A 24,729-nucleotide genomic window follows, 5' to 3' on the forward strand; every position below is an offset into this window, starting at 1 on the left:
CATCCACCACAGAGTTGAAAAGAAACCCTTAATGTTTAGAATGTTATCACCTAAAATTAATCGGCTTTTAACAAGACTGCGCTGTAAAAGTTCCAAACCACATCCATTCAGTCTCAGGTAAATATAAATAAATGTACAAGTTTGTCTGCATTAAAAAATAATGAAATACTTCCTCTAAATAGCTGTGAGGCATTTTGCAAAGCTAACATCTTAGGAGCAGCATTATTTATTAAATAAAAGAACTTCAAGCTTCAGTATAAAAACAAAGGCATTGACAATAAATCCCCTTCCGTTTCATTTAGCTTGAAATGTATGCTTTCTTTGCCAATTATTTTGAGGAAATCTATTTGTAACTACTGCGGGCACAAAAACAATCTTTGAGCTCTGCCTTACAGCGTCAGAGACCCGGGTTCGATCCTGACGACGGGTTTTGGCTGTGTGGAGTATGCACGTGTTTCCTCCGGGTGCTCCAGTTTCATAAGTTCATCAGTTATTGGAGCAGATTTAGGCCACTCGGCCCATCATGTCTATTCTGCCATTCAATCAAGGCTCATCTATCCTTCCCTCTCAACCTCATTCTCCACCCTTCTCCCCATAACCCCTGACACTCATACTAATAAACTGTTTCCTCCCACATCTCAAAGATGTGTAGGTTTGTAGGTGAATCTGTAAATTCCTCCCCCCCCCCCATGTGTAGGAAGTAGATGCGGAAGTGCGATAACATAGAACTAGTGTGAATGGATCATCGATGGTCAGAAAGCACTTTATAAGACAGTGCCTGTTTCCACACTGTATCTTTCAATTCAATTCAACTCAACTTGCTCTCTGTAGAAGGACATGCATTGAATGTTAAAATGCTGCCACATCATTTGGTCATCAGTAACTTTCTCAGTATAATCTACAAATAGTTTCTCCCCAAAATATTAGCATCAAAATTGATTATCATGTTATAAAGACAAGGTACTGAGATAGAGTGGATAATAGTGCTGTCATAAGATAGCATAGACATTTTTCCAAGCGCATTTGCCTTTTTTTTAAATGAGTTTTAAAAAGGCAGCCAGCATCATCAAGGACCCACACCACCATGACCAGCTTCTCATTTCACTCCTGCTATCGTGAAGAAGGTGCACGAGTCTGAAAACTAATGTCCAGTTTCAGGAATACCTTCTTCCAAACAACCATCAGGCTATTAAACATTACAAACTCCAAATAAACTCTGAACTACAAACTACCTGGGTTGCGCTAGAGAACTTAGGCTTTGTATTATTTTTTGCCATATTTTGGATTTTTTTAAAATAAATTTTTACTTGTTTATTACATTATCTATTGAGTACTTTGTTTCAAAACCTGTTGTGCTGATGCTGCAAGCAAGAATTTATTTGTACTGTTTCGAGACCATATGACAATTACATGCTCTTGACTACCTTGAATGTTCTTTGTCTTTGGAGAGAGAACATTTGACTGGGTTTTTCAATTCGACTGTCATGCGAAGTGTGGCCATAAAAATGTCCAATCAAAACATGATTTTCGAATTCTCTAGTTAAAATATGTTTTAGGCTTTGGAAATGGGGGCTATCTTGCTAAAAAAAATAGTGCTATAAAGAAATAATGAAGCACCTGTACAAGTCAGTCAGGTCGGGGGGGGGGGGGGGGGGGGGGGGGGGGTGGGGGGTGGGGGTGGGGGGGGGGGGGTGGGGGGGGGTGGGGGTGGGGGGGGGTGGGGGTGGGGGGGGGTGTTCCCCCCGCCACGGGTACCTTGTAATCCCGTGCTACCTGCTCCGTGGTCGGATAGTCGGCGACTAAATAGTCTCCCCCACTTGGTTTACCAGGTGAGGAAGAGGCTGTGGACCCCCAGCAGGACCAAAAATAAGACCTGTCAAAGGGCAGATGAGCTCCTAGCGAGCCAACAGCCATCCAGTAAAAGTTGCGATCGCTGTCGTACATAGCATTGTTAGGCACCGTGCCAGTTGATGTTTTCAACGATGATGATGATGTACAAGAGATTGGTTTGGAATGCCTTTTTTGGGTGTTCGATTATAGATATTAATTAAAGCAGTGGGAAGGTTGGATGGTCATAACTGGAGACCAGGACTACTGTACCTATTTCAGTGGATATAGTCCAAGAGGAGATAGAGATATAGAGTAATACAGCGTGGAAACAGCCCTTCAGCCCAACTTGCCCACACCCACTAACATGTCCCATCTAAACTGGTCCCACATGCCTGCATTTGGCCCATATCCCTCTAAACCTGTCCTATCCATGTACCTGTCCAAATGTTTCTTAAACGTTGCGATACTAACTGCCTCAACAACCTCCTCCGGCAGCTCGTTCTATACACCCACCACCCTCTCTGCATGAAACAGTTACCCCTCATGTTCCTATTAATTCGTTCCCCCCTCACTTTAAACCTATGTCCTCAGGCCCTCGATTCCCCTACTTTGGGCAAGAAACTCTTAAAGCAGGGGTGTCAAACATCCAGCCCGCAAAAGGGTCCAATCCAGCCTGCGGGATGATTTGGGGGAAAAAAGTAGTCTAAACTAAACTGCGCATTCCCGTGCAGACGGTGTGATAGGTGAGACACGCACGGCGGTAAAATGACAGCATTTAAAAGACATTTGGACAGGTACGTGGACAGGAAAGATTTAAAGGAATATGGGCCAAACACAGAAAATTAGAACTAGTTTAGATGGGGCATCTTGATCTGCATGGACAAGTTGGGATGAAGAGCCTGTTTCCATGTTGTAAGACTAAAGCAGACACAGAGGCAGGCGCACAGAGGCAGAGAGAGAGGGAGGCAGAGAGAGAGGGAGACACAGAGAGGGAGACACAGAGAGGGAGACACAGAGAGGGAGGCACAGAGAGGGAGGCACAGAGAGGGAGACTGAGAGAGGGAGACTGAGAGAGGGAGACTGAGAGAGGGAGACACAGAGAGGGAGACACAGAGAGGGAGACACAGAGAGGGAGACACAGAGAGGGAGACACAGAGAGGGGCGCAGAGAGAGAGGCGCAGAGAGAGAGACACACAGAGAGAGAGAGAGAGAGAGATGCAGAGACGGAGATAGAGAGACACACAAACACACACAAGCTGCATTGAAGAAATATTATAGTACCATTAAACCCTTGGAATCTCTCTGACCCATGTTCGCTATCAGTGGAATAGCAGGATTTAGGATGGCATTAAGGTCATTAAGGCCATTCATCAGGATCGTACCAAAGACCAGCATTAATGGTGGACAATGCAGACCACCTCGCAAATTTATCATGCCAGTCGCCACCTCCCTGTCTGTGGAGTATTTAAGAACTATCTGGACAAGCAATGGAATCGCTAAAATCATACAAAGCGTACTGACCCAGTGCTGGTAAATGAGATTAGTGTAGATGGGTCAACATGAACAGAATGGGCTGAATGGTCTGTTTGATCGTTGTAAGACATTAACAAATGTAGATGTTTTTACAAGGCACCAGAGATTTGTATTTGCTAAATTAAAAATAAATACATTTACACCTCTATTTCCAACACAACTTCTTTAGCACCTCTTGCTGTGTGATTAATTCTACTCTCTGATTGCCACTGTGCAGTCGGTTTCATGTTAAATGCTCTCTCCATCAAAAAGATGCAACAGCCTTCCCCCTTCATTTATATCATACAAGTTTTAATACGTGAGCCCATAACTCTAAGTTCTTGAAATTTTGTTTTTGTTTGAATCTTAAGAGTTCCCAAATTTACTGTCAACTCTTTGGTGACATTTTGCAATGGTCTAGGTGGGCCGAGTAATTTTCAGGCCGAAACCCCTTCTTCAGGTCTCGATCTGAAATGTCACATACTCCTTTTCCTCCAGAGATGCTGACTGGCTTGCTGAGTTACACCAACCAGTTTTGTGTCTATCTTCGATGTAAACCAACATCTGCAGTTCCTTCCTACACATAATTTGCAAAGAGTGCTCAAACTAAAAATTGGCATCCTGGAGTTTATCGGAATGTGAGAAGAGTAAAACGTGATGAGTGCAAAAGGATGCTTCCGGGCCAGCACGGATCTGATGGGCCGAGCGGCCTGTTTCCATGCTGTATAACCCTCACAGCTTGTTGGGACCCTTCTTCAGACTGATTGGTGCAGACCCATTTCTCCCATTATCTGCTTTCCTCTTCCATCCAATCCCTCCTCCAGGTTTTACATTTCACGCCTCCTCTCCTTCTCTGACACATTTTTGTCTCCTTTTCACTTCTAGCCTTTGTCACTGACTCCACCCACTGCCAATCAGCAACATTTTCCACCTCCAGATCCCCAAAACATCATCTATTCCTTTTCTCCAGAGATGCTGCTAAACCCACTGAGTTACTCAGTTACTCTGGTACTTTGTGTTATATCTTTGGTATAAACCAGCTTCTGCAGTTCCTTCCTCCACCTATCACTTACTGGGCTTTGTCCTGCACCAAGAGTCAAGAGTGTTTTGTTGTGATATGCCCCGGACGGGACAATGAAATTCTTACTTGCTGCAGCACAACAGAATATGTGAATATGTAAACATAGTATATAACGGGGAAAAAAATGTAAAGTTCAATAAATAGTCTTTTGCAGTTCAGAGCTCAGAGCTTATTCGTTGTGTTTAATAGCCTGATGGCTGTGGGGAAGTAGCTGTTCCTGAACCTGGATGTTACAGACTTCAGGCTCCTGCACCTTCTTCCTGATGGCGGTAGTGAGATAAATGTGTGGCCAGGAGGGTGTGAGTCCTTGATGATTTTGGCTGCCATTTTGAGGCAGCGACTACGATAGATCCCCTCGATGGTGGGGAGGTCAAAGCCGGTGATGGACTGGGCAGTGGTCACAACTTTATTTGTCTTTTTCACTCCTGGACGTTCAAGTTGCTGAACCAGACCATGATGCACCCAGTCAGAATGCTCTCTACCGTGCACCTGTAGAGGTTTAGGAGAATCCTCTTTGACATGCCGAATCTCCGTAATCTTCTCAGGAAGTAGAGTCGCTGATGTGCCTTCTTTTCAATTGCATCGGTGTGCTGGGTCCAGGAAAGATCTTCTGATATATGCACGCCCAGGAATTTGAAGTTAATGACCCTCTCCACCACCGTCCCGTTGATATAAACAGGATTGTGAGTCTCATCCTTCCCCTACTAAAGTCCACAATCAGTTCCTTGGTCTTACTGGTGTTGAGAGCCAGGTTGTTGTGCTGGCACCATTTAGTCAGTCGATCGATCTCACTTCTATACTCTGACTCGTCCACATCTGTGATTCGTCCAATCACAGTGGTTTCATCGGCGAACTTGATGGAGTTCGTACTATCACCGGCTACGCAGTCATGGGTACAGAGTGAGTAAAGCAGGGGGCTGAGCACGCAGCCTTGAGGTGCTCCCGTACTAATTGTTACTGAGGATGAAGTGGTTCCTCCAATTTGAACAGACTGTGGTCTGTGGATGAGGAAGTCAAGGATCCAATTGCAGAGGAATGCGCAGAGGCCCAGTTCCGTGAGCTTGGTAACCAGCTTGGAAGGAATGATGGTATTAAATGCCGAGCTGTAGTCTATAAACAACAGCCTGACGTAGGTATTTTTATTATCCAAGTGGTCCAATGCGGAGTGGAGAGCCAGTGAAATTGCATCCTCCGTTGACCTGTTGTGGCGGTAAGCGAACTGTAGTTGGTTGAGGTTCTTGTCGAGGTAGGAGTTGATGTGCACCATTACCAACCTCTCAAAGCACTTCATCACCACCAATGTTAGTGCCACTGGTCGATAGTCATTGAGGCACGTCACCTTACTCTTCTTGGGCACCGGTATTATTGATGCCCTTTTAAGGCAGGTAGGAACCTCAGACATCAGAAGTGAGGGGTTGAAAATGTCTGCAAAAACTCCAGCCAGTTGGTCTGCATAGGTCTTGAGAACTCCACCGGGTATGCCATCAGGTCCAGGCGCTTTCCGAGGGTTCACTCCCCTGAAGGATCTTCTGACGTCGGCCTCTGTGACTGTGACTGGAACACCGTCAGGGCGAATAGGGGCTCGGGAAGGCACATCAGTGTTCTCCCTATCGAACTGTGCGTAGAACACATTGAACTCGTCAGGGAGTGATGCTTCGATGTTGTTTGAGCCGCCTCCTGATTTTGCCTTGTAGGAGGTGATGACATTCAAGCCCTGTCACAGTTGCCGTACATCCGTCTCATCCACAAGCTTAGAGCAGAGGTCCCTTCCGGTCTTTTTTATGGCCTTACCAAGGTTGTATCTGGACTTCTTATAGACCTCTGCATCGCCAGACCTGAATGCCCGGGATCTGGACTTCAGAAGAATGCGGATCTCATGATTCATCCAAGGCTTCTGGTTAGGAAACACTCGGAAGGTTTTTGTTGGAACGCAGTCCTCCACATATTTCTTTATGAAGTCTGTAACAACTGTGGCGTATTCATTCAGGTCCATTGCAAACTCCCTGAACATTGCCCAGTCTACAGACTCCAAATAGTCCTGGAGTTGTTCCTCTGTCCCCCCCCCCCCCCCTCCCCCCCTCCCTCCCTCCCCCAACCAGCTCTGTACTGTCCTCACCTCTGGGGGTGCTTTCTTCAGTTGCTGCCTGTAGGCAGGAAGAAGCAGCACCGCTGAATGGTCGGATTTTCCGAAGTGAGGGCGAGGGATAGTGCGATAGGCATCTTTGATAGTCGTGTAGCAGTGGTCGAGAGTGTTTGATCCTCTGGTGCTGCAGGAGACATGTTGTTGGAAGTTAGGGAGCGATTTCTTCAGGTTGGCTTTGTTGAAGTCCCCGGCTACGGTGGTAAATGCCTCGGGGTAAGACGTCTGGTGCTTGTTGACCACGGCGTGCAGCTCCTCCAGTGCCAGACGGACGTCTGCCTGGGGTGGGATGTAGACCGCGGTCAGGATGATGGAGGTGAATTCCCTCAGTAGGTAGAAGGGACGGCACTTCACCACCAGATGTTCGAGGTGTGGAGAGGAGGAGTTGGACAGGACTGCCACGTCTGAGCACCACGAAGAGTTGACCATGAGGCAGACGCCTCCTCCTCTCCCTTTCCCAGATGCCTGCGTACGGTCCATAGGATGGATGGAGAACACTTCAGGCTGGACCGCTGAGTCTGGGGAGCTGGGGGTGAGCCATGTCTGTGTGAAACACAACACAGAGCATTCCCTCAGCTCCCTTTGGTAAAGCAGCCTCTCTTTTCCAGCTTTCTTTCCCCAACAAAAATCAGCTGTAGAAGAGACCCGACCCAAAACGTTGCCTATCCATTCCCTCCACAGACACTATCTAACCCGCCAAGTTCCTCCAACACTTTGCACCTGCAGTTCCTTGTATCCCTATCCACTGGTTGTGATCTACAAGCCTGATAGGATGATTCTTACAAGTTTCCCAGGAAACACAGTGCAACAGCACAGTTCAAAGGAAATTAGAGAACAGAAGTGTTCAAGAAGGAACTGCAGATGTCGGAAAATCGAAGGTAGACAAAAATGCTGGAGAAACTCAGCGGGTGCTGCAGCATCTATGGAGATGATTTCTATGATTTCCTTCGCTCCAAGGATGCTGCCGCACCCGCTGAGTTTCTCCAGCATTTTTGTCTACCTTAAAGAACAGAAGGAGTCCACTGGATACTGAAGTAGATATTGAAGTGGGGACAAAGATGAGGAGGGACCAGAGCTGAAGAACTGGTGGAGAAGTACAGACATCTGTTTCGCAAATGATAGCATCATAGCCTGTCACAGAGGCAGGAGGAGCTGCTTCAATATGTTTTGCACAAATGTCTATATTAGGGAAAGTTGCCATTTAGCATGCGCTATATTTCCATCGTTATGTAATGTGGGACATATGTTAACTGATCAGAGGGTGCTGAAAATACACTGTAAACTTCTCACCATCTGCAAAAATACATCTGTAAAAATTGAGCAATAGACAGCTCATTGAGATTACTTATCAGCCAAATGCCATAAAACCATAGGTTTAAGATTTAATAGGAACCGGAGGGGTAACGTTTTTTTGCACAAACGTCGGTAGGTGTATTGGATGAGTTGCCAGAGGAGGTAGTTGAGGCAAGTACTATCGTAAAATTTAGACAGGTACATTAAGAGGATAAGTTTGGAGGGATATGGGTCAAACTCAGGCAGTTTGGGCTCGTGTAGATGGGACATGTTGGTCAGTGTGAGCAAGTTGGGCCGAAGGGCCCGTTTCCAAACTGTATGACTGTACGACCACGAAAACGCAGTCACATGGAGAACGTACAAACTCCACACAGGCAGCACCCGTAATCAGGAGTGAATCTGTATCTCTAGCGTTGTGAGGCACCAACTCTACTGCTGTGTCACTGTGCCGCCCCAAACATTAAGTATGGTTCCCTCTCCCTAGATGCTGCCTGACCTGCTGAGTGATGCCAGCATTTTTACTGTATTACATCATCTGTAGTTAAAAAAAAATAATTCTACTTGTGTTCCAATATCTCCTTACATCACTCAGTGACAAGTTTCATTTAGCAATGTTCCTGTGAGATCCCTTTCTTTTAAGCCACATTTAAGGCGAGCGCAATATTACCGTTCCAATATTAAACAGAGTTTGCTTCCAAAGAGAAAAGGATGTTGAAAAAAATGTGCAAAATACAAAGGTGATTTTAGCAGTTCCCACAACACTCTCACAACAGACAGCTCACAGCAATTAATGAGCAGCTCCCAAGGTAAAACAGCACAGCATTCAAAATCACATCAATCTGTACGACACTAAAACAAAATTAAAATATGCCAAATGGGGGCACAGCTGGACGATGTGAAAAGGTTCTGTACTACTCTAATAATATTGTCCTCAGGGAAGAGACTGGGATTGATGGTAGAAGACTAGCTTTAGACGTTTACTGAAAGAGAATAAAAATGATCTGACCCAATATACCTTAATCCAAAACACCAATCTAGGACATCAATTACACATTATATCTCCGAGTATATAAAATCACGAGGGGCACAGTTAAGGTGACGGTCTTTTTCCCAAGCTAAGGTAGTCTAAAACTAGGGTGGTGGGTATATGGAATGAGTTGCCAGAGGAAGTGGTTAAGGCAGGTGCAATAATAAGATTTAAAAGGCACTTGGACAGGTACATGGATAAGAAAAGTTAAGAGGGAAATGGGCAGAACATGGGTTAATAGGACTTACTTACATGGGGGGTCTTGGTCGGCTTGGATGAGTTGGGCTGAAGAGTCTGTTTCCATGCTGTATGATGCTATGACTGGAGAGCATAGGATTAAGGCGAGTGGGGAAAGATTTTAAAGGGATCTGAGGGGCAACATGCAGAGGGTGGTGGGTACGTGGAACGAGCTGCCACAGGAAGTTGTAGGGGTTGGTACAATCACAACATTTAAGACATTTACACAGGTACATGGATAGGAAAGATTCAGACCGATATGGGTCAAATGCAAGCAACTGGGACTAACTCAGGTGGACAACTTGGTCTACATGGACAAGTTGGGCTGAAGGGCCTGTTTCCAGGCTGTGTGACTATATAACTAGATAGCATGAGTTTATGGTGAGAGGAGAAAGAGTTAAAAAGGACCCAAGTGGCAGCCTTTTTCACCCAGAGGGTGATGAATATATGGAACAGAGGAAGCTGCCAAAGGAAGTTGGAGAGGCAGGTACAATTAAGTTCAAGTTGCATTTATTGTCACATGCACCAATTGGTACAATAAGATTTGAGTTACCACACAGCCATACAATAAAAGGAACACAATATACGATAGAGTTTAACATAAACATCCCCACACAGCGGAATCAACGTTCCAACTGTGAGGGAAGGCAATCTTCCAAATTATAACATTTGGAAGATATTTAGGTACATTCCAAACTAAAGGTTCAAAGGGATTTGGATCAAAAGTAGGCAGATTCGACTAGTTCAGGTCTACAACTTGACCAACTCGGTCACAAGTTTATCTGAAGGGCTTCTTTATGAGCTGTATGACTTTATTTAGTTTAGACAAAGCATGTAAACAGGCCCTTCGGCCCAGAGTCCATGCCGACCAGCGATCCCTATACACTAATACTACCCTAAGCACTAGTGACAATTTATAATCTTTGCCAAAACCTATTAACCTATCAATCTGAACAGTGGGGGAAATCGGAACACCCGGAGAAACTCCACAAGGTCACAGGGAGAACGTAGAAACTCCGTATAAACAGCACCGTAGTCAGGATCGAACCCGGGTCTCAGGCGCCGTAAGGCAGCAACTCTACGGCTCCAGTACCTATTCTGAATCTAAGATTTTGCGGCTGGATGCAAGGAGATTGAACACAGCATAGGTTGTGGAGGTGATGTTAGATGGGGTGGAATAATGCTGTGTGTAGTTATAATCAATGCAAATTTCATAGGTCCGAACAGACTTCCAACAGAGTCCCATGAGGTAAAGTAGACTTGAAGGCCCATCGGTGGTGAGGAGGCACGGCAGATAGATATGCTGAAGCACAACTTCAAATGCCATACCACCGAGATCTCTTCCCAGGGACAACTCTGACCCCAGTTGGAAACATTGCTAGAAGGTGCGGAGGTCTCATCAAACATAATTTGACACTGTGACTTACCCACCCCACCTTACATCACTCTGCTGTCACCCATCTCCCGCCATTCTAACAATTCATGACTGTCAACGTCTCAGAACTGACTTGTGATGTCCCTGCCAGTCAAAAATGTGACTACACCACAGTGGTGCAGTGGTAGAGTCGCTGCCTCACAGCGTCAGAGACCCCGGTTTGAACTGACTACGGGTACTGTCTATACGGAGTTTGTATATTCTCTCCGTGACTGCGTGCGTTTTCTCCAGGGGCTCCAGTTTTCTCTCACGTTCCAAAGACGTGCAGCTTTGTAGGTTAATTGAGCTTCTGTAAATTGTCCCGAGTGTGCAGGATAGAACCAGTGTACGGGCGGGGTGATCGCTGCTTGGCGCGGACTCAGTGAGCCTGTTCCCATGCAGTATCTCTAAACAAAATATTAAAAAATCATTCATGATGCAACTTACCTTTTAAATTAAAAGCATATTTTGTTTTAACAACGATTTGTTAAAGTAAAATAATTGCAATGTATCTTTCCACAGAATTTATGTTCATAGGTTATAGGAGCAGAATTAGTCCATTTGGCCCATTGAGTCTACTCTGCCATTCAATCATGGCTGATCTATCTTTCCCTCTCAACTCCATTCTACTGCCTCCTCCCCATAACCGCGGGTGCCCTTACTAATCAAACTAATTGAAGACACATTTAACTGAATATAGAGGCCATTCGTACACTAGTCCCTCCAGGAATGTGGACGTGGATGGTTCCTTCGAGCACCATTGTTAGGCTCAATGGTAGGACGGTATCAGACGTCCAGATGTTTTGTGACTTCCACATCTGGCTTGATATTGTTAGCTTGTCCATGGTGAATGTAGCATTTACAGAACTGCAAGCAGTTAGTCCATCAATTCATCCAGGTCATGCCAGTGACACGCCATGCACACTGTTGCTAATTTAACATCCAGGTTAGGTACCAATACTCAACTCCCCTAATAGTTTCTGTTGCATTGAAATAATCTTGTGTGGAGCTTCTCTCTATCCCTCTCTCTTTCCCTCTGCATAATTCATCAAATAATGGGACTACTACGAGGGAAAACACTTGCTCTTTTCATCTTTTTGCATTATATATGACAAACCTATTAATTTTCTCCATGGGTTTGCATGTTTATTTTTGACAAATAGAATGATACAGTGGTTAATTTCTATTTGGTTAAGCAAACTATTCATCAACGGCAAGTGATTGATGAAAAATTAATGGAATGTGACAATAATGCATGATTTACCTTTTTTTAATCTAAAATTCCATTGAAGTACCTGTTTTTCCTAGCTTTTTCTTATAGCAAATTCAGCTTTTACCCTAAACCCCAGGTTGAGATAGCATCATACAGCACGGAAACAGGCCCTTCAGTCCAACTCGTCCATGCCGACCAAGATCCGCATCAAAGCTAGTCCCATTTGCCCATACAAGCTATTAAGTCATAGGAGTAGAATTAGGCCATTTGGCCCAGAGTCTGCTTCACCATTCAATCACCCCTCTCAACGTTTCATGGTTGTGAAATATTGCAGCAGGGTCTGGATCGATAGGCCAGGTGGGCTGAGGAATGGTTGATTGACAGAGAAGTGTGAGGTGTTGCATTTTGGGACATCTAACAAGAGCAGGACCTGCACAGTAAATGGTAAGCCTCTGGGGAGTGTTGCAGAGCAGAGGGATCTAGGAGTGCAGGTGCATGGTTACTTGAAGGTCAAGTCACAGATAGATAAAGTGGTCAAAAAGGCTTTTGGCAGATTGGCCTTCATCAGTTGGAGTATTGAGTATAGAAGTTGGGAGGTCATGTTGCAGTTGTAAAAGATGTTGGTGAGACCGCATTTAGAATATTGTGTTCAGTTCTGGGCACCATGTTGTAGGAAAGATATTGTCAAGCTTGAAATGGTTCTGAAAAGAATTACAAGTATGTTGCCAGGATTAGAGGGTGTGAGCTATAGGAAGAGGGCAAATAGGCTGGGTATCTATTCCTTGGAGCGCATGAGGATGAAGAGTGATTTTATAAAGGTGTACAAAATCATGAGAGGAATAGATCAGGTAGATAGTAAAGTAAAGTATCCTTTATTGTCAGATGCACAGAATCTCTTGCCTAGAGTAGGGGAATCGAGGACCAGAGGACATAGGTTCAAGGTGAAGGGGAAAAGATGTAATAGGAATCCGGGGGGTAATTTTTCACACAAAGGGTGGTGGGTGCATGGAACAAGCTGCCAGAGGAGGCTGGGACTATCCCATCATTTAAGAAACAGTTAGACAGGTACATGGGTAGGACAGGTTTGGAATGATATGGACCATCGCAGGCAAGTGGGACTAGTGTAGCTGGGACATGTTGGCTGCTGTGGGCAAGTTGGGCCGAAGGGCCAGTTTCCACACTGTATCACTTTATGACTAACCCCATTCAACTGCCTTTCCCCCTCTGACCCTTGACACCCTTACCAGTCAAGAATCTGTCAATGGAGAGAGAAATAAGAGTTGTCATTTCAGGTCAATTAATTTTCACCCTAACTGGGAAAAGTTGGAATTCTGCTCCAAGTTGCAGAGAGGAGAGAGAACTAGAGCTCAAAATCACACAGCTCAAAGAAAACAACTAAAGTGCTGAGGCTTCTGCTTCCAAGAAGTTTCAGGAGATTGACCATAGAATGGGGTGGAAGATTGCAACCTTCACGTGGTCCGCCCTGTTTCGACGAATGCAATCAACCCGGCGTGCACTCCATACGCATGAAGAAGAAGACCATAGAATCATGTTGCCAAGTACTCTGTGGAATTTCGCCCTTGCCTGCTGCAAGTGGCTGACAGGGTGACCTAGCGGTGGGGTTTCAGTCACATCCGGCTGCGAGGGGGTGTTCAGAGCGGTCTACCCTCCCACCCCCCCCCCCCCCCCCCAACCCCCCCACCAGGGCATGTAGGCTGAGGGACTGGAGAGGAGGGGGGTCGGATCTTTGTTCTGAACCGGAGGAGGAAGAGAAACAGTCCGACCATGAACGGGCTGCATCGAGGAGGTCGGGCTGACGAGAACAGAGGGACTCGGTGGGGAGGGGGCGCTGAAAACAACGAGGGACTAAAGGGACTTTAATGAGTACTCTTGTATGTTTGTTGGCACCGGATACGTGGCGTCTCTTTGCGTACTTAGAGTATTGTATGCCAAAACAAAACAAAAAAATCACAGTATATTGTTACAGGTGACAGTAAAGTATCATTGAGTATTATTGAATCCCAGCGGGGACCTTGTCACTGCCGAGTCATTGTTACACCTGGCCATTCAACTCCAGCATTGGGAGGCTCAGGACAAATAGATCAGGAAGCCATTTCAGTTTAATGAACTGATGGAAGTATTAATGGTCACTCTTCCCTCCTATTCTATTGTCTAAATTATAGCCATAATCAGGGATGGCACAGTGGTAGAGTTGCTGCCTTACAGCTCCAGAGACCTGGGTTTGATCCTGACTGCGGGAGCTGTCTGTAAGGAGTTTGTACATTCTCCCTGTGACCATGTGGGTTTTCTCTGGGTGCTCCGGTTTCCTCCCACACTCCAAAGATGTACAGGTTTGTAGATTACTTGGCTTCAGTAAAAAAAAATGTAAATTGTCCCTAGTGTTTGGGAAAGTGTTAGTGTGCAGGGAATCGCTAACTTGATGGGCCGAAGGGCCTGTTCTGTAGCTCTAAAGTGTAAAGCCAGAATCATACAGATTAATACAGCCCTTTGGCCCATTATGTCCATGCAGACCATTCTGTCCATCTACACTAACCCAATTTGCCTGCCTTATAGCCCTGTCCCACGGTACGAGTTCATTCCACGAGCTGTCCCGAGTTAAAAAAAAAATCAAACTTGTGGTAAGCCCGGAGAATGAACGTAGTGGGTACTCAGAGCTCGGGGACGTCTCTTAGCGACTCTTAACGCTAACGGCAAGTACTTGGGAAGACTCGCTAATTGCAGGTAAGCTCGACTCGTGAAGATTTTTCAACATGTTGAAAAATGTCCACGAGAGCCCCGAGTACCGACGAGTGGCCATTACCGTAAATCTCTGAGTTCGAATCAGAGCAAACATGGGAGAACTCTTGGAATGAACTCGTTCCGTGGGACAGGGCTTTTAGTATCTTTCAATGCCTTCCCCATGTAAATGTCTGCCCAAAATGTCTCTTAAATTCAGTGATTTTACCTGAATCCATCACCTCCTCTGGCAGAGTGTTGAAGATTGTAACCACTGCAATGACAATTATGTTAGCGGACCAACTTATCATGTAACACCTGAATAAAACTACCGTTTGAACCTGCCTGACGTCTGTCCTTATTCACCACCTTTGGTGCAGCTACACAACTATAATTTCAATTTTGGATTGGAGGCTTCCAGCATCCATAATATTTGGATTCTGAACAGTGTCATTGAATATTGATAACAATTTAATCAAAAGTAAACCATTCTCCAAATAGGAACCATGCATCCAATGTATAATTGGACAGTCTGAAGAAGTGTCTGGACCAGAAACGTCACCTATCCATATTCTCTGGAGATGCTGCCTGACCTGCTGAGTTACTCTGGCACTTTGTGATCTTTTGTGTATTAACCAATGCCTGCAGTTCATTGTTTCTATAATTAGAGCTATCGCTTTCATTAAGTCCACTTATTATGTCTTTGCAAAATGATGAATGTTAGACCAAGCCAGGCCTCAGTGCAGCAAGGGGAGCTTCTCGTGGTTTTAATTATACAGAGGAAAATGTGACTGACTTGGACCCAGCCAAGGTTAGGTTACAATATGCCAGTGTTCACACTCTATAAATCTCTGCAGCAGCCTTGCCTTCCCAATTAGAACAAATGCAATCAGCAGGTCCCGGTTGCTTGTCACATCAAAGTACATTCCATTTGCAAAAATTGCATTAAGCTCTTCTTATTAACAAAGGGTAATGACATTAATTGGGTCTTAGCTAAGGTAGACCTTAACGTCATTCTACTGCAACCTCATCTATGAATTCAGTCCCTCAGTTGGACCTCCTGCCAAGCAACATTGTGGGTGATAACTCAAGAGGGGACGGCATGCTGGAACAGTGGTAGAGTTGCTGTCTTACAGTGCTAGAGACACGGATTTGATCCCAACTATGGGTGCTATCCGTCCGGAGTTTGTACATTCTCCCTTACAATGCTTGTGTGTTCTTCGGAGGCTCCGGTTTCCCTCCCACACTCCAAAGGTTTGTAGGTGACTTGGCTTCTGTAAATTGCCCCTAGTGTGTAGGATAGTGATAGTGTACGGGGTGATCGCTTGTTAGCGCTGACTTGGTGGGCCGAAGGGCCCGTTTCCACACTGTACCTCGAAAGAAATGAAGTGACCAAGTTCCATTAATTCAAAACTCGGTCAAAAAGACACCAAAGATTTTGACAAATATGAAGATACCATTTCCAGTTTCAGAAAACGTTCAGGTTGGCACAGGTTGTGCAGCTGGTAGTGTTGCTGCCTCACAGCACCAGAGACCCATGTTCAATCCTGACCACAGGAGCCTGTAGAGAGTTGTGCAACATGCAAGAATGTGCAAACTCCATGCAGCCAGTACCAGAGATCAGGATTGAAATCTGTCCCTGGTGTTGTGAGGCAATGGGTCTACCAGGTGCACCACTGTGCCACCTTAGTCTCTATATTATTCTTCTTCTGGTAATTTAACCACTGTCCCTTACAGCTGCCATTGTATTGACCCCGTCATGAATCCAAATATCAGACTTTTGACGGTGTCGAGGGCACCCTGCACATAATGTTTTAGCACCAGCTTAGCATGTGCGATCACAAGCAAACATCTCCATGACATGGGGACACCAGACAGCCTGTGGAGTTAACCAGCATAGGGAAATCTGAAGAACAGACAAAAATTAATTCTGAAATTAGAATGGACATCAAAGTTTAGTTTAGACTTTAGATTTTAGAGATACAGTATGGGAACAGGTCCTTCCAGCCGTCCGAGTCCTCGTCCACCAGTGATCACCCCGTACACCAGCACTATCCCACACACTACGGACAATTTACAAAAGCCAATTAACCTGCAAACCTGTGCGACTTAAGTATGGGAGGAAATCAGATGAAACCCACGTGGTCACAGGGAGAAGGTACAAACTCCGTACAGACAGCACTCATAGTTATGATAACACTTGTGTCTCTGGTGCTGTAAGATAGCAACTCTAACGCTGCATCACTGTACAATCCTTTGGTTTATTATGGTCACGTGTACCAAGGTGCAGTGAAACGTTTTTTGTTGTGTGCTATCCAGTCAGTGAAAAGACTATACATGGTTATAATCAAGCCTCCCTCAGTGTTCTTGAGTATAGGATACAAACAAAAAGAACAAACAAAAAGGACACTGTCTGAAGAAGCTTCCCAAATGGAAGCTTCACCTCTTCATGCCCTCCCGAAATGCTGCCCGAGTTACTCCAGCACTATGATTTACACTAGATTTCAACATCTGCAATTCCTTGTATCCCAACAATTTGCCCTTCCTTTCCTGGTTCCCCACCTGCAAGAATCATACCATTACTTCCGCAGAAGGCTTAGGAAGTTTGGCATGTCCCCAACAACTCTCAGCAACTTCTACAGATGTGCCGTAGAATGCATTTTATTCCACATGCATCACAGCATGTTTTGGAACAGCTCCATCCAAGACCACAAGGCAGACAATTGTGGATGACGCCCAGACCTTCACACAAACCAACCTCCCCTCCATTGACTTTCCATTAATCATGGACAAGTCTCACCCCGGACATCCCATCGTCTCCTCTCTCCCATCAGGCAAGAGGCACAGAAGTTTACCAGCTGTTATCAGGCAACTGAACCATCCTATCACCAACTAGAGAAAAGTCCTGAGCTACTATCTACCTCATTATCTTTAATTGGACTTTACCTTGCACTAAATTTTATTCCCTGTATCATGTATCTGTACACTATGGATAGCTCGATTGTAGTCATATATAATCTTTCTGCTGACAGGTTAGCACGCACAAAAAGCTTTTCACTGTAGCTACGGTACACATGACAACAAACTAAACTAAACGGATGGCTGCTCAGACGGACTAAGGACATCAGAAAGCAGATAAGGAGAGTGTGCATCAACAAGTTAGATCTTTATCTGAGGCATTCTTCAAGACAGGTAATAAGCACTATTACTTTGTTAATTATGAGAAAGTCTGGGCTGTTACATGCTTTTGTTAACATGCTGGGCTGTTACATGCTTTATTCAGTTTTGACTGTTTTGTTGCTTGAGACAAAGGCTGTGTTTTGAACAGTTCATGGCTGGTGATCAGACCCTCAGAAGCTGCATCTTGACATGAAAATACCAGTGCATTCACATACTTGACATTGCCCCACAAGAGGTGTAATGTAAACCATACATATTCATATATATGTTAATGAGTTGGTGTTCAAAATAAGCAGGGAATGTTGGGTAATAAAGCTCTCTCTCTCTCATGATCCAGGCAACCTGCGTGTAAGTTGTTATTAATTTTGCTGTCCGGAACATAACAAAATTGGCGACGAGGATTGGATAGAGTTTGTGAACTCATCCTTTAAATACAGTGCAGGACTGTTTTGCAACATGCAGTATTGTTTAACATTTTAAACAGTAAATACGGATTTGTGTCGCAGTTGTTTGCGAGCTGGACACGATAGGCCATAGATCCTTCTATGCAGGGGACTGTAGTTTAAAACAGCAGCTGTACTAATCGGCGAGAGTTTGTCAGGCTATCACTATGTTGTGTCTACATGGCAAGATGTCGTCCTTGGGATTGTATAACATTGTAGACTGAGTATTTTTTTGTCGAGTTCCTTCAGCTGAATAGCCTTTGTAAAGCTAAGTTTTGTGTATTGGCCTGGTATTGACAGTGACATCGAGTCACTGGTGAGCAAATGTAGCGTCTGCCAAAATTGCTTGAGTAAACCACCAAAAACACCACCGCAACCCTGGTCATGGCCAAGTACACCTTTTCAAAGAGTTCATGTAGATTTTTGTGAAAAGGGTAATGATCACTTTCTGGTACTAGTAGATAGTCATTCCAAATGGATTGAGTTAAGCATATGGGGTCAAGCACTACTACTGAGTGTACCATAGATGAGTTGAGATCCATTTTTGCATGCCATGGTTTACCGGAAGAACTTGTTTCTGATAACGGGCCTCAATTTTGTTCAGAACGGTTGAAAGAGTTCATGCAGCGGAATGGCGTAAAACATATACATACCATCCAGCCTCCAATGGGGCGACGGAAAGGTCTGTTAGAATTGTCAAAGATGCTCTCAAGAAACAGGTTTTGCAGGGTAGTTCAAAGTTCTGCATGAAACATCGTTTGACTAGTTTCTTGCTGAAGTACAGAACCACACATCAATGGGTTACTCACCTGCAGAACAGTTGATGAAGAGAAGGCTAAGAATATGCCTGTCTAGTTCAACCCAATGTGGCAGTGAGAGTTGAGCAAAAACAGTTAAATCAAAAACGCTATTTGACTCCCACAAAAGGAGAGGTACTTCAAGCCAGATGAGCAGGTTCGTGTTTTCAGTCCTCCCAACAAGTCCAGTCGAGACAAATGGGATGTTGGGAAAATAGTGGAAGTGTGTGGAACAAAAAGATACATAGTTGAAGTTGGAGATAGGATCAAAAGTGTTCATGTTGATCAAATGATTCCAGCCAAAGAAGAATTAAAAACTGAGCATGAAGTCCTCATCCCTGAGTTTTTATCTGAAAGTGAGTTGGAAGAGACCACTGTGATGAAAACACAAAGTTCAGTTAGTACAGACAAAGAAACAGATTCCTCTGGTCAAAGTCAGGGTACTAAAACAGAGCCAAACAAGCCAACAGTTGAGTCAACACCTAAACCTGTTACTGTTAGACAATCAGGCAGGATCCATAAACCAGTAGTCAGATTAGGTTTGTAAATTAAGTAACTCACTGTATTGGTTAAATGAAAATGTGTAGATATGTAAAATAAAAATGGGCTGCATCTTGCTCCAATCAGAGCTTACATGGATGACATGACCACAATAACACCAACAAAAGCATGCACCAAATGCCTGCTGGATAAAATCCAGGAAAACATCAAATGGGCACAAATGGAGATTAAACCCAGCAAATCCTACAGTATTTCCATCGTCAAAGGCCGGCTCACTGACGAAAGGTTCCGCTTCAATATGAGACAATACCAACTGTCCTGGAGAAGCCTGTCAAAAGCCTCAGGCAATGGTACACCGCATACCTCAAGGATGCAGAGTAGGTGGAAAAACTTAGGCAGGATACAATCAGTGGCCTCAAGCAAATCAACAACACTGCTCTCCCAGGGAAGCTGAAGCTTTGATGCCTTCAATTTGGTCTACTGCCCCGACTCATATGGCCAATTACCATCTATGAGGTCACTTTATCCCATGTCAACCAGCTGGAGAGACTGGTGAACTCACAAGTGAGGAAGTGACTTGGGCTACCGAGATGCCTCAGCAGCATAGGGCTCTATGGGAACGGAGCCCTCTCACTGCCAGTCTCAAGCCTGGTGGAGGAATACAAATGTGCCAAAGTGAGGCTGGACATGACACTAACAGAATCCCGGGACCCAATAATAAGAGGTGTCGCTCCAACCCTAACAACAGGGAAGAAATGGACTCCAGCAGCAGTGGTACTGGATGCAAAATCCGCCCTCCGACACCGTGACAAGGCCGAGGGGGCTTTGGCCTGGGAGCAATGAAACCTACCTGGCAAAAGGCTACTCCAGCTGAACATCGGCAGCTGGTGGTGGAGGAGGTGCGCACCAGGAAGAAGCAGCCAGGTGTGCCATAGCAATATCCCAAGCCAAACAAGACCGCTGGATGAGGTGGGATGGCGTGGAGAGGAGGAAGATCACATGGAGAGAGCTGTGGACCATGGAGTCAAATAAGTTGAGCTTCATTATCAGAGCCACATATGACGTCCTTCCCTCTCCCACACACCTAAATCTTTGGCTGGGAGAGGATCCAGCCTGCCCCCTGTGTGCAGTTCCAGCAAACCTCAAGCACATCCTGGTCGGTTGTAAGACCAGCCTAACACAAGGCAGATACACCTGGTGACACAACCAGGTGCTGAGGTGTTTGGCAGCTGAACTTGAGTGCGAGAGCGTTACCACCAACGCCATGCCTTTCAATGCCCAGATAACATTCCCGCAAATGCCATCCTTCATCCGGGTAGGAGAGAAACGGAGGACTAACCCCTCGCCTCTCAACTAATGCCCACTGAACGCAGCCAGGGACTGTAAAATACGTGTTGACCTAGGCCAGAGGCTTTCGTTCCCAGTTGAAATCGCAGCTACCAGCCTGCGACCAGACCTCGTTCTCTGGTCCAACTCCTGTCAGTGTGTTTTCATCATTAAGCTGACGGTCCCCTGGGAGGAGGCTTATGAAAGAAAAAAGCTTCGATATTCAAATCTTGCAGCAGAGGCAAAGGAGAGAGATTGGAGTGTAAGGGTGTGTCCAGTGGAGGTGGTGTGCAGGGGCTTTGTAGCCAGTTCCACCGCAAGGCTCCTGAGGGAAGTAGGAGTCAGAGGCCAGGCACAAAGGAGGGCAATAAAAGAACTTGCCAATGCCGCCGAATGGAGCAGTCACTGGCTGTGGCTGAAGAGAAAAGCTGCTGTCTGGGCTGCCACGTGACCATCTAGAGGCTAACCATAAGACACACACCCAAGTCTGATCACCCTGCGGTGGCCCTGCCTCGACTGAGGGCGTCTTGTGATAAAAGACCGAAACACCCAGTGACGTTGAGGTACACAACTGAAGATGTGTCTGATTGGTAGCAAAATCACCTAGTGGTCATCCCCAAGAATGTCAATTGTAGTGAAAAATCTTAGGGATTGTAACATCCAGTCCTAATAATCAAACCAATCTGTTTATCATTTAAGACTCCAAAAATACTGGTTTAAATCGAGTATCACAACAACAACATTGTAACTGAGTACTTAGATTTAATACTTTAAAAAGGAGAGCAGTGTAATGTATTCATACATATTCATGTATGCAGTGTAATGTATTCATACATATTCATGTATATGTTAATGAGTTGGTGTTCAATATAAGCAGGGAAGGTTGGGTAATAAAGCTCTCTCTCATGATCTAGGCAATCTGCGTGTAAGTTGTTATTCATTCTGCTGTCCGGAATATAACAAGAGGGAAATTTGATTGTGAGTGATGAAGTTAACGAACTTGGAAAAAGAAACAGAAAATCCTGTAAATGTAGAGCAGCATCTGTGCAAAGAGAAACTGAGTTAACGTATCAGTTCTGAGATCTTTGAATGAAGCTCAGTAAGAGATCTAAAAGAGAACTCAGACCTAAAATATTAACTCTGTTCCTCTTTCCACAGATGACGCCTGACCTGCTGAGCGTTTCCAGTATCTCTTTCTTTTTTGTTACTTTTCTCACGGAAACGAAATCAGCCACCGGGAGTGAGGGTTAAATATCATTCGAAATTTTGTGAAGAGACCAAACTGTATGGTTTATTTTGGCGTAAAAAATACAAAGTTTTGGAGTAACTCAGCAGGTCAGGCAGCATCTTTGGAGGATATGGATGGGCGACGCTTCAGGCCGGGATCCTTCTTCAGACTCTAGAACACAACAAGAATGTCGCACTGGCAGGGGGAGTCCCTGAGGATGAGAAATTTTGGAGATGGGAGAAGCGGTCGTCAGTGCGAGGCAAACTTTAAATTTACTCTTAATTGCACAATCAATCACAATCATATTTTATTAGCCAAGTATGTTTTGCAACATACGAGGAATTTCATTTGACAAGTCAGTTATACAAATAAAGAGCAACATAACACACAAAATACATTTTAACATAAACATACATCACAGTGACTCCTCCACATTCCTCACTGTGATGGAAGGCAAAACAAAGTTCAAATTTCTTCCCTTAGCTCTCCCGCGGTCGGGGGGCTCGAGCCCTCCATTGACAGGATGATCTTGACTCCCATAGCCGGCGGTGTTTGGGCCCTCCACATCGAGGCGATCAGCTCCTGCATCCGGGGGGGGGGGGGGGGGGGTGATGTCAGCTCCTCCGTTGATGGAGCTTCCCGACTCGGCCACTCCCAAGACTGTGACCTCTTGATAGTAAATTCTGCAGCCCGCGTTTGAAGCGATCCCAGGCAAAGGATCGGCTCCGATGCAAGTCCACGGCCTGCAGTGAGGCCCAAAGTCAGTCCCGAGAGGCCTCCAGCTCCATGGCTGGTAGGCCACAGAGCAACCGGAGATGCAATTCAAAAATTAATCGCATCTCCAGCAAGGTAAGAAACTGAAACCTTCCCCCCCCCCCCCCCCCCCACCACACACACATAAAACATACCTGAGAACATTTACACAGACTTTTAACACACACTCAAAATTATAAAAAGACGAAAAAACACACAGACTGTTGGCGGGGCTGCCAACTGGTGATATTATGAAACATATTTGTTGAAGACAGGAGCCGAAGTATCAAAACATTATTTTGCCGAACGTAAACCTTTAGCAGAAATTAAAAGGCGATGTAGCGTGGGGATCCACCAAAAAAAGCGGAACTTGGCATAGGAGGGCCGTCGAGACAAGGGGAACCCGGTGTAGGGGGCCGGCAAGAATTAAGCGGAACTCGGCTTAAGGGGACCGTCGAGACAAGGGGAACCCGGTGGAGGGAACGAAGAAGGGATGAATATTTTTTATAACTTTTGTCGGCACTATGTGGCGACTCTTTTGTGTAGTTTGTATGCAAAAACAAAGTATGTCACTGCACCTAGGTTCAAGTGATATTAAAGTATCATCATCGTCATCTATTTATTGCAATACCCATCTGAAGTAATTCAAATATTGGAAAAGCAAATTATGTTTTATTTTTCGGGGCTGAGAATGAGTGGCTTAAAAAGCAACTGAAAACTTTGTTACAAAAAAAAGTTTAATACATTCCAGGCACCTGGGACCAAAAATAGTTCGCAATGATTGGCAATTTTCATAAATTCAAGGATTTTCTTTGAAAAAAAGTTGCAAAAGAATCACTGTTTCTGAAAGATCTGCAACTCTGGGATATCACTGTTCAATTATCCATGCAAAGAAATCCAATAGCTGATCTCAGCTTCACGGTGTTAAGGACAACCGCATACTGACAGCTTCACTATCATTCCAACCCGATATCTAGGTCGTGCCTATTACTCAAACTAAAATATAGCTAAGATTGCAAAAGCTGTATGACTGGCAAATGAGAAAAAAAAAACTTGGTTATTATCCGGAAAAGTGCTTGTTTGCAATTTCATTGCAGGGCAAGTTTTTTTTTTTTTTTTTTTAAACACAGAGAGTAGTAGGTGCCTGGAACAAATTGCCAGGAAGTGATGGAGGCAGATACGATAGTGGCATTTAAGAGGATTTTAGATAGGCACATGGAACTGCAAGGAACAGAGGGATATGGATCATGTGTGGGCAGAAGAGATCAGTTTAACATGACATCGTGTTTGGCATAAACATTGTGGGCAGAAGAGCCTGATCCTGTGCTGTACTGTTTAATGCTCTATGTTTATTTGGAATGAGAACAAACTTACATTGATATGCCACCTCTGATTTTCCAAATTTTAAAATAAAATCACAATCAAGAAAATAAAATTGAAAAGCTATTTCTAATGTAATGTTAGAACAATGCAGGATCAGAAAGATCGCATGATGAGCCACATGACAAAGGACTAGATTATCTATGTTCTTGTGTCTTTGCTTAGAGAATTAATATGGAACAAGAGATTGGAAATAACTCCTTCGCTCTTCTCTGGTAATGGGATCAAAGAAAAAACGCCCCAACTACACTAATTTCAGAGGTCAGGGCCTCTGTTTACCAGGGTCGATTGGTTAGTTTAATTTGGAGATACTGTACTGCATTGAAATACCAAATCCCATTGAGTCCATGCAATAATCCACCTGCCTATCATCTCACTCACTCCAAAATCCATCTCTAGCTCAGTGAAAGTCCAGAAAGACTCCTCTATTCCCAGGGAAACCTTACTCCCAGAGTAAATAGATGCTCATGTGTGAAAACAAACTGCAGATGCAGGTTCACTACGAAGATAGACACTAAATGCAGGAGCAACTCATCGGGACAGGCAGCCTCTCTGGAGAGAAGAAATGGGTAATGTTTAAGGTCGGGACCCTTCTTCAGACTGAGCGTCTGGGGAGAGGGAGACAGAGATATGGAAGG

General features: G+C 44.8%; 1 protein-coding gene across 1 annotated transcript in view; it reads right to left on the reverse strand.

Moving 5' to 3' along the window:
* Positions 1 to 24,729, reverse strand: part of il1rapl2 (interleukin 1 receptor accessory protein like 2) — an 859,242-nt gene that overhangs the window by 809,857 nt on the left and 24,656 nt on the right. The gene's annotated exons all lie outside the window — the stretch shown is intronic.

Source organism: Amblyraja radiata, chromosome 12, assembly GCF_010909765.2.
Source record: "Amblyraja radiata isolate CabotCenter1 chromosome 12, sAmbRad1.1.pri, whole genome shotgun sequence".
Classification (NCBI taxonomy): domain Eukaryota; kingdom Metazoa; phylum Chordata; class Chondrichthyes; order Rajiformes; family Rajidae; genus Amblyraja; species Amblyraja radiata.